General features: G+C 46.0%; 1 long non-coding RNA gene across 1 annotated transcript; it reads left to right on the top strand.

Annotated features, from left to right (window-relative positions):
- The first annotated feature begins 5290 nt into the window (after window positions 1–5290).
- LOC125354879 lies at window positions 5291–6220 on the top strand. The gene is made up of 2 exons (XR_007211557.1): window positions 5291–5629; window positions 6096–6220. It is a non-coding gene; the product is annotated as an uncharacterized LOC125354879 (long non-coding RNA).
- The last annotated feature ends 2530 nt before the right edge of the window (window positions 6221–8750 follow it).

Raw genomic sequence — 8750 nt, 5'->3', positions numbered from 1 at the left:
GCCAGAGACTCCATCCTGGGAGGCTGACCGTTCATACCTGGGCTCTCCTTCCTCCCCTCCTTCCTGGGTCCAGGCTCAGTTTACCCCCTTCTCCAGCTAATTCCTCTTACTTCATGACTACTCACTGCCACTGAGGTCAGTTGCAAAGGTTCACAATAGGTTTCAATGCATAGGGCTTCCAGGGAGTGAAGAAAAGAGCAGGGTACTGACCGAGGTGCTGAATGAATGGATCCTAACTGCCTAACGGGATATGCTTATTTCTTATTAGGGAACCAATGCTTTTACCCAGATACTCTGGAATCTTAAGCCACATAAAGGAAAGCAGCAATAGAAACCAGAGAGCAGGAAGAAAGGCAAGGTGATACTAGCCAGACACTCAACTGCCCAAAATACCAGAATAGCAAGACTGAAAAACGTTTTTGTTCTGAAGTGTGCTCCCTTGCGTATTTGTGAAAATTATGTGTTTTTCATCTCAATACAAAATACAACAGTGCTCTGTCTGCTCTCAAATTTCCATAAGTTCTTATTTCTGGCTACTCGAAAATATCTTCTCTTCCTGGAAGTCAGGTGAAGTAAGGGAAGGTTGACATTTTGGCCCTGAGTCACAGGGGCTCCCTATCCTGATGCCACACAAAGGTAGCCTAACATGGGTGCTGGAATCAGAGGCATAAAGCCCCAGGTCCTGGTGAGCCTCCCCTCCAAAACACAGGGCCTCAGTGTGACCAACTCTGGATACTAAAGCAGCTTGGGTGATTGACAGGTCCCTTAGATTAGACAAAGACTTATCCCAACCTGCTCTACCAGTTCTTAAGTTACTTCACATCTAAGCTTCAATTTTCTAATTTGTAAATAGAAATCATTTTAATGATTACCATGTACCAGGAACTTTTGAGTGTTTTATGTATGGATTTGTTTTTTAATTTTTTGTTTATGTGGTAATAAGGAATCTAACCTAAGGCCTCATGCATGCTAGGCAAGCACTCTACCACTAACTCACAATCCCAGCCTGTAAGTATGTTAAAACAACAACAACACTTAATCCTTACAATAGTATAAGATAGATTTTATTCCGTTTTACAGAAGCAGAAACTGGCAGAGAGGATAATGTGATGGGATAATAATGGCAAAACCAGATTCCATCAGAGACACTGAAAGGTTGGAATCCAGTAAGTGAACTCCACAGGCCTGCAATCCCAGTGTTAGAAACAGCTCAGGATGTTGGGGTGTCATGTAGGAATAGGGACACCAGCTCCAAAGCAACTTGGTAAGGCAAACTTGACTTCTGCAGGGGGGTGTGCCATCATCCAAAACTCTGGCAAGCAAACACACAGAGGAGGCAGGCTGCTCCTTTTTTTAATCCTAAACCCAGGAGGCCCAGCCACTAGCTCCCATGGCTGAGCTCAGGTTCACAATCTGCAAAAGGATTGGGCTGAATTAACAGGATTTAACTAAAATTAAAGGCACTTTTAAAATGATGTCTTAGAGTGCACAAAGAAAAAGAATGCAACCAAAATATTATTAACGAGGGCCAAGCCAACTGGTCAAAGCGTGAACTTTTCAGAAAAACAATTCTCACAAAATTAACAGAAAGAAAGCAAACTACTTTGATAGAAAAGACACCCCCCCTTTTTTTTCAAACTAGCTAGGCAGAGATGTAAAGATCATAGTTGGAGGTTAGCATGGAGGGGAAAAAAGTTAGCAAGACCCTACCTCAAAAAACAAGCCTGGTATAACACTAGAGACAGGGCGGAGGTGGAAGTAGGATGGTTGTCCGGGCCAACCCCTAAAGTGAAACCCTTACCTGAAAAAACAGACTACTGGAAAAATGGGGAGGGGGGAAGAACTAGGGGGGGGGGGTCTGTGCCTTAAGTTTGATAATGTTTCCAGGCCCTAAATTCAAACTCCAGAAATGGAAGGAAAAAAAAAAAAAAAGATCCGGAGTGGATGAGATGAAACAACGCACCAGTAGGGTGAAGGCAGGGCAGGACAGTAGGTACATTATTTTAAAATGCCAAACATCTTGTCAGTGGAGCTCATTCAAAGCCTCGCTTTTCGGCTGTCTGAAAGATGTCATCTCTCGAGTATGAAACGACAGCCAAAGAAGAGAGCGGAGACGACTGTCCACACACCCACCCTGCTTTCCGGTTAAGGAAAGTGCTACCTTTCCAACCGAAGCGGAAGTCGCTGACAGACCAGAATCTACTTCCGGCATAACCAGGGCCTTCCTAAAGGCGGTGGATTCCGGGTCTCCCGTCCCGGGTTGACCCCTTTCCCGTAGGAGCTCCGCCTTCAGAGAAGGTTCCGCTTCCCATTGGCGAAGTTTCCCGCTGGAGTCGGAGCTGCGCCTCTATACCTTTCAACCAATGGCTTCCACCGGGGTTTTTTATACTTAGGTCGGTTCCTCCTCCCGGCAGGCAGAGAAAGCGCAAGCCCCTGTGGCGGCTTGGGATGCGGAAGTGACGTCACGAATCCGGAAGCCGACGGAGTTAGAGGCCGTGAGTGGAGCTGCGAGCGACTACAAGGCGCGCAATCATGGTTCCGTCAGGCGGTAGTTAAGGAGCATCGTTTCCATTCCTGACAGTCTTTATATTCGAATGAGAAAGTTGAGGGTCCTGAGCAGGAGGAAGTAGGGGTGCTCGGCTAGAGGAGTCCCTCCGCAAGCCTCAGAAATATCCCAGATCCACGGATGGAGCAAACAAATTCCATAGAGGGACGTCCAGCCGGCCCAATGGGACTCGGCCAGGCTGGGTGGCCAGGCTTAGCAAATAAAATGCCGACTCTAGCCGGGCGCCGGAGGCGCACGCCTATCATCTAGCCACTCAGGAGGCTGAGAGCTGAGAATCGCGGCTCAAAGCAGGCGCATCTCCAGTTAACCACTAGAAAGCCCGAAGTGGTGCTGTGGCCCAAAGTGATAGAACTAACCTTGAGCGAAAAAGCTCAGGGACAGTGCTCCAGGCCCCACAACCGACAAAAAAAAAAAAAGACCCAGCGAATGCTGAACTTCATAATGTTTCAATATCAAGAATATCCCAGGGGCTGGGAATATGGCCTAGTGGCAAGAGTGCTTGCCTCGTATACATGAGGCCCTAGCCACAAATACAGAAAATGGCCAGAAGTGGCGCTGTGGCCCAAGTGGTGGCAGAGTTGTTAGCCTTGAGCAAAAAAGAAGCCAGGGACAGTGCTCAGGCCCTGAGTTCAGGGCCTAGGACTGGCAAAAAAAGAAAAAAGAATATCCCAAATATTGCACAAGATAGAAATAGAAACTATCCCATTTGCCTGAGCAGAAATTTAACTGGGTGTACCATATTATTTTAATCTGGCAATCTGACCCCAAGGTCACCCAGAGTTGAGGGTATCTTATATGCATGTATGTCCCTGGGCATAGGCTAGCTGACTAAATGTCTTGAGCTGAGTTCTTCCCAATTGTAACCCTGAGGTCTTTGGCAACCCTCCTCCCAGCTCATTCCAGCGGTCACTGCACACACTGAGGAGTATTCAAGAGTTAAGCCAAGGGGCTAAGTGATTCCTTCCTGGGGATTTGGGGCTACCTTCCATCCTGTTAAGACTAATTCGAGATACTGAGGAAGTGCAATATGAGAAAAGAGTAGGCAAAGATCTCAGGCAATTTAGCTTTTATTGGCATCTCAGTGGGATTCAGCTAGAGGGTTTATGGCAGATGACTGAGACAGGACTGATTCATGTTTCAAAACATGAATCCTGACTACTACAAATTAAAAAGTTTCTGCACAGCTAAGGACATAGCCACCAAAATAGAAAGACAGCCAACCATATGGGAAAGGATCTTTACCAGCACAGCAACAGACAAAGGCCTAATATCTGTCATCTACAGAGAACTCAAAAAACTAAGCCCCTCCAAGCCCAGAAAACCAATTAGGAAATGGGCAAAGGAGCTAAAGAGAGACTTCACAAGAGAAGAAATAAAAATGGCAAAGAGGGGCTGGGAATATGGCCTAGTGGCAAGAGTGCTTGCCTCCTACACATGAAGCTCTCGGTTCGATTCCCCAGCACCACATATATGGAAAACGGCCAGAAGGGGCGCTGTGGCCCAGGTGGCAGAGTGCTAGCCTTGAGCGGGAAGAAGCCAGGGATGGTGCTCAGGCCCTGAGTCCAAGGCCCAGGACTGGCAAAAAAAAAAAGGCAAAGAAACATATGAGGAAATGTCCAACATCCCTGGTAGTAAAGGAAATGCAAATAAAAACAACCCTGAGATACCACCTCACTCCAGTTAGAATGGCCTATACTCTGAACTCAGGCAACAACAAATGCTGGAGGGGGTGCGGGGAAAGAGGAACCCTTCTCCATTGTTGGTGGGAGTACAAATTAGTACAACCACGTTAGAGAACAGTATGGAGGTTTCTCAAAAAGCTCAATATAGACCTACCCTGTGACCCAGCCATACCACTCCTAGGCATCTATCCTGAACAGCAGGTCCGAAGATATCAAAAAGACATTTGTACTTCCATGTTTATCGCTGCACAATACACAATAGCCAAAATATGGAATCAACCCAGATGCCCCTCCACAGATGAAGGGATCCAAAAAATATGGTACCTATACACAATGGAATACTACATAGCGATTAGGAATGGTGAAATATTGTTATTCGCAGGGAAATGGTCAGAACTTGAACAAATAATGTTGAGCGAGACAAGCCTAGAACACAGAAAACAAAGGGGCATGATCTCCCTGATATATGACTGTTAAGAAGGGGGGAGACAGTAGAGACCAGGTCTGTGAAACCCAAAAACTGCTTGTCAAATGGTATTTCCCACAGAATTGGGGCAGTGACCCAACATTATGTAACTAAAACTCAACATATAAAGGTCAAAAATTGACCTCTCAGTGGAATACAATAGCTCAAAAGCTACGTATGTACGTTCATATAAGACTACTGTCGACATATTGTCTAATGTCGACATTACATTTAAAGCCCTAGGCGAATTTTCTTGGGCGTAGGCCACGTGGCTACTGTATATGTTCTTGGTACATTGGGTATTGTATATATGTCTACCTGACCTAGAGAAGGGATAGAAAAACAGGGCGTAAGATATCACAAGAAATGTACACACTGCCCTACTATGTAACTGTACCCTTTTTGCACAACACCTTGTCAAAAAATTTGTGTTTAATTAATAAATAAATTACAAAAAAAAGAAGAAACGTGGCTGCAGTCTTGAGTTACAAAACAAAAAACAAAAAAACATGAATCCTCTCTGACCCCTAACAGGTAATTTTGCACAAACTTAGCTGCTCATCTCAGATGCCAGAGGAAAAGAGTTTAAAATTCCACAAAGGGATGAAAGAATCCTTGTGCTACTGCCTGCTCTTGGGCCCTTGGCAGCTGAAATGAGCTGTCATGGGCAGGTAGACTTCTTGAAGGTGGGATAGGAAAGTGATTCCTGCTCAGAGTCACCATCTTCCTCCTGAGCAGGAGCAGACAGAGAGGACAACTCATCCCTTCTGACCTCCATCCGACTCCTTGGCTAGGCCTACCTCTCCCAGTCTGGGGGGTAAAGGAAAAACATGACACCATCAGGCCTCCTCCCTCCTCTTGAATGCTCTTTTGGTCATTTTCCTAAAGGTCTTGTCATGCTTGTGTTTCAGAAGTGTATAGTGGGCTGGGGATATGGCCTAGTGGCAAGAGTGCTTGCCTCATATACATGAAGCCCTGGGTTCAATTCCCTAGCACCACATATATATAGAAAATGGCCAGAAGTGGTGCTGTGGCTCAAATGGCAGAGTGCTAGCCTTGAGCAAAAAGAAGCCAGGGACAGTGCCCAGGCCCTGAGTCCAAGCCCCAGGACTGGCAACCAAAAAAAAAAAAAAAAAAAGAATTTTGGGGCTGGGGATATGGCCTAGTGGCAAGAGTGCTTGCCTCATATAATTGAGGCCCTGGGTTCAATTCCCCAGCACCACATATACAGAAAATGGCCAGAAGTGGCGCTGTGGCTCAAGTGGCAGAGTGCTAGTTTTGAGCAAAAAGAAGCCAGGGACAGTGCTCAGGCCCTGAGTCCAAGCCCCAGGACTGGCCAAAAACAAACAAACAAACAAAAAAACACCAAACAAACAAAAAGAAGTGTATAGTGCTCCATATTCCTCCAAATTGTCTCGTTCAAGCTCTCAATGACTCCTGCCCTGTATGTTCTTTGAAGATTCATCCCTGCATCACCAGTCTCTACCACAGGCCTGGCCCCAGTAAGAAATAAGTATCCAAGGAATGACTTTCCAGTGTCATTTATGAAGCACCTAATGAAATATTAGATACTGGTTTGAGTGCTTTAAACCCATCTTATTTAATTCTAACTACCCACTACTGGAGGAAATTGAGCCGCCACATTTTACAAATGAGTTAACAATTGATTAAGAGCTATGTTTCTTTATTTGGCATATACTTTTGAGCACCTGCTCTGTTTGGGTGATGATACAGAAGTGAAAAAATAAATAGGGTTCCTGCTGCCAAGGAGCTTACATTCTAGACAGGATGACAGATGATACACAGACAAATGTGAGTAGTAGTGATAGGTACTGTGAAAGGAAAGCCAGTTAAGGGGGGAAAAAAAACTTGGAAGTGGGGTTTTCTCACAGATGATCCAGGAAAACATTGCCTGAGGAAAATATTTGAGCAGAAGGACATAAATGAAGTGAGGGAGCCCCATAGGAAAGACTGTTCCCAAGTGAAGGGACAGTAAATGCAAACCCAGCAGTGGGATGTGGGGAATGGAGAGGAGGTCAGTGTGGCCAGAACTCGTGAAGGGGGCAGAGTGGGAGTCAGAGGTAGTTTGGTGAGGACTTTGTCATTCTTGGTAAAATGGAGTCACAGGAGTGACAGATCTGGCTGCTGAATGAGGGTGGACTGGGAAGGGGGAGAAAGGACAAGCCCTGAGAAGGAAAAACCGAGTGCCTGTCTGGAGCAAATAAGTCACATCAAGATTCTGTACATACCTTTCTCAGAAAAGCAAATTTTATATCCTCACAGCAAAGAGCACATGAAACACAAGAAAGGATCAGTGAGAGGGATCTGTTGAAGCTCCAGGTCAAGCTACTTGTCACTTCAAAAGTTGCAGAAGGCCCTCAAGCCCACAGCAAAGCATTGAGTTACTCCTGCAACTTGTCAGCAGTTATCAGTTCCAAAAGAAAACCCAATGTTTGGCCCCATTTCCACCACCAAGAAGAAGTAAGAGGAGGGTGGAGGGGGTGGGGGAAGAAGAAGAAGAAGAAAACAGCTGGACTCAGCTGCTTGGAAGACATTTCAGAAACAGGTTCACAGGCAGAGCCCTGGGACCAGTATGGGAAGATTTGGACAGCATGGCACTGGGTGGGTACCAAAGAGACAAGGGACCTCTTTGTGTGCTGAGTCTCCTGATGTCCTGAGTACAAAAACGAGGCCCAGCCTTGCAAATGGAGATGTTGCTCTTGGCAAGCACCTAGTTTCCACTGAACACATGGCGCATGGCCTCATTTGATGGCCTCAACTCCATGTGCAGGCCAAAGGATGGGATGAGAGAGTGAAGCAGGGTGGCCAAGCCTGCCCTAAAAAAAAAAAACCCGAAAATGATTGCAGTGAAATGTCCAGAATAGGCAAATCCATAGAGATGGAAAGTGGGGGTGTGCTGCCAGGGGCTGAGGACAGGGAAAACAGAGTGACAGCGGATCGGTAAGGAGCTTCCTCGGGGAGTTTCAGACATAGAATTAGTAGTTGTGATAGTTACACAACTGAATACAAAGAAGACCATTCATGTTATACTTCAAAAGGGCTAGATATTTATGCCACTTGAGTTATATCTCATTTTTTCACTTAAAATATAAAAAATCACTGGGTTCCAGTGGCTTGAGCCTATTAATCCTGCCACTCAAGAGCCTGAGATCTGAGGATAGTGATTCAGAGCCAGTCAGGGCTGACTAATCTAAGAGACTCCGTCTCCAGATAATCATCAAAAGGCCAGAACTGAAAGTGTGGTTCCAAAGATACAGAACAAACAGTGAGTGGAAAAAGACAGGCAAGAACAAAAGACCCTGAGTTCAAGCCTCAGTACCAGCACAAAAAGCAAAATAAGTAGATAAAAGAATGAACATCTTTAGGGTCCCCCTACAGCAGCCGAGGGAAATCTAAAATCTGATATCCTTTGCTCAGCAGCTCACACACTCTGGGTTCATAGCTTGGAACCGCAGCTGTATGAAAGAGCCTTTGTCTGAGGACTGCCAGAGTGAGGCAGTGCCCGCCGGCACTGGACACAACAAACTCTAGGGCAGGCCTCATTCTAGCATTCACTCCCTGAGAGAGCCAAACCAACCACAGTGTGTTGGCATTACTCTACTGAAAGGGTACAGGGCTTACTAAAACCTCACAGAAAAAAAAAGAATAATGGGAGAAGGGGTGTATATTTCAGTGGTAGAGTGCTTGCTTGGCATGCACAAGGTCCAGCACTGCAAAACAAAAAAGTAAACTACGTGGACTCCACCCACTTTGATCCACAGCTGTATCAAGTAATCCATTTATTTTCTTTGCTCTGAGCCAGACTTCAGGTGGAGTGTTGGATCCCAACAGAGGCCGTAATCTAGGCCTGAGCCCATGAAAAGCTGCTGCTCTGACCCCGGCCTTGCCCCCAACATCTCACCCTTCCTCATGAAACCAGGCATGGAGGCCTATGAAGATGACAGAGGAGAATCAGAAGAGGTGGGTACCAGAGGAGATGCCACCCTGCAGCCAGGGCTCGGAACATGGCAGGACT

The sequence above is a fragment of the Perognathus longimembris genome, chromosome 7 (assembly GCF_023159225.1).
Source record: "Perognathus longimembris pacificus isolate PPM17 chromosome 7, ASM2315922v1, whole genome shotgun sequence".
NCBI classification, from domain to species: Eukaryota; Metazoa; Chordata; class Mammalia; order Rodentia; family Heteromyidae; genus Perognathus; species Perognathus longimembris.
The sequence above is the reverse complement of the archived record's forward strand: the minus strand, read 5'-3'. Positions and strand labels throughout refer to the sequence as shown.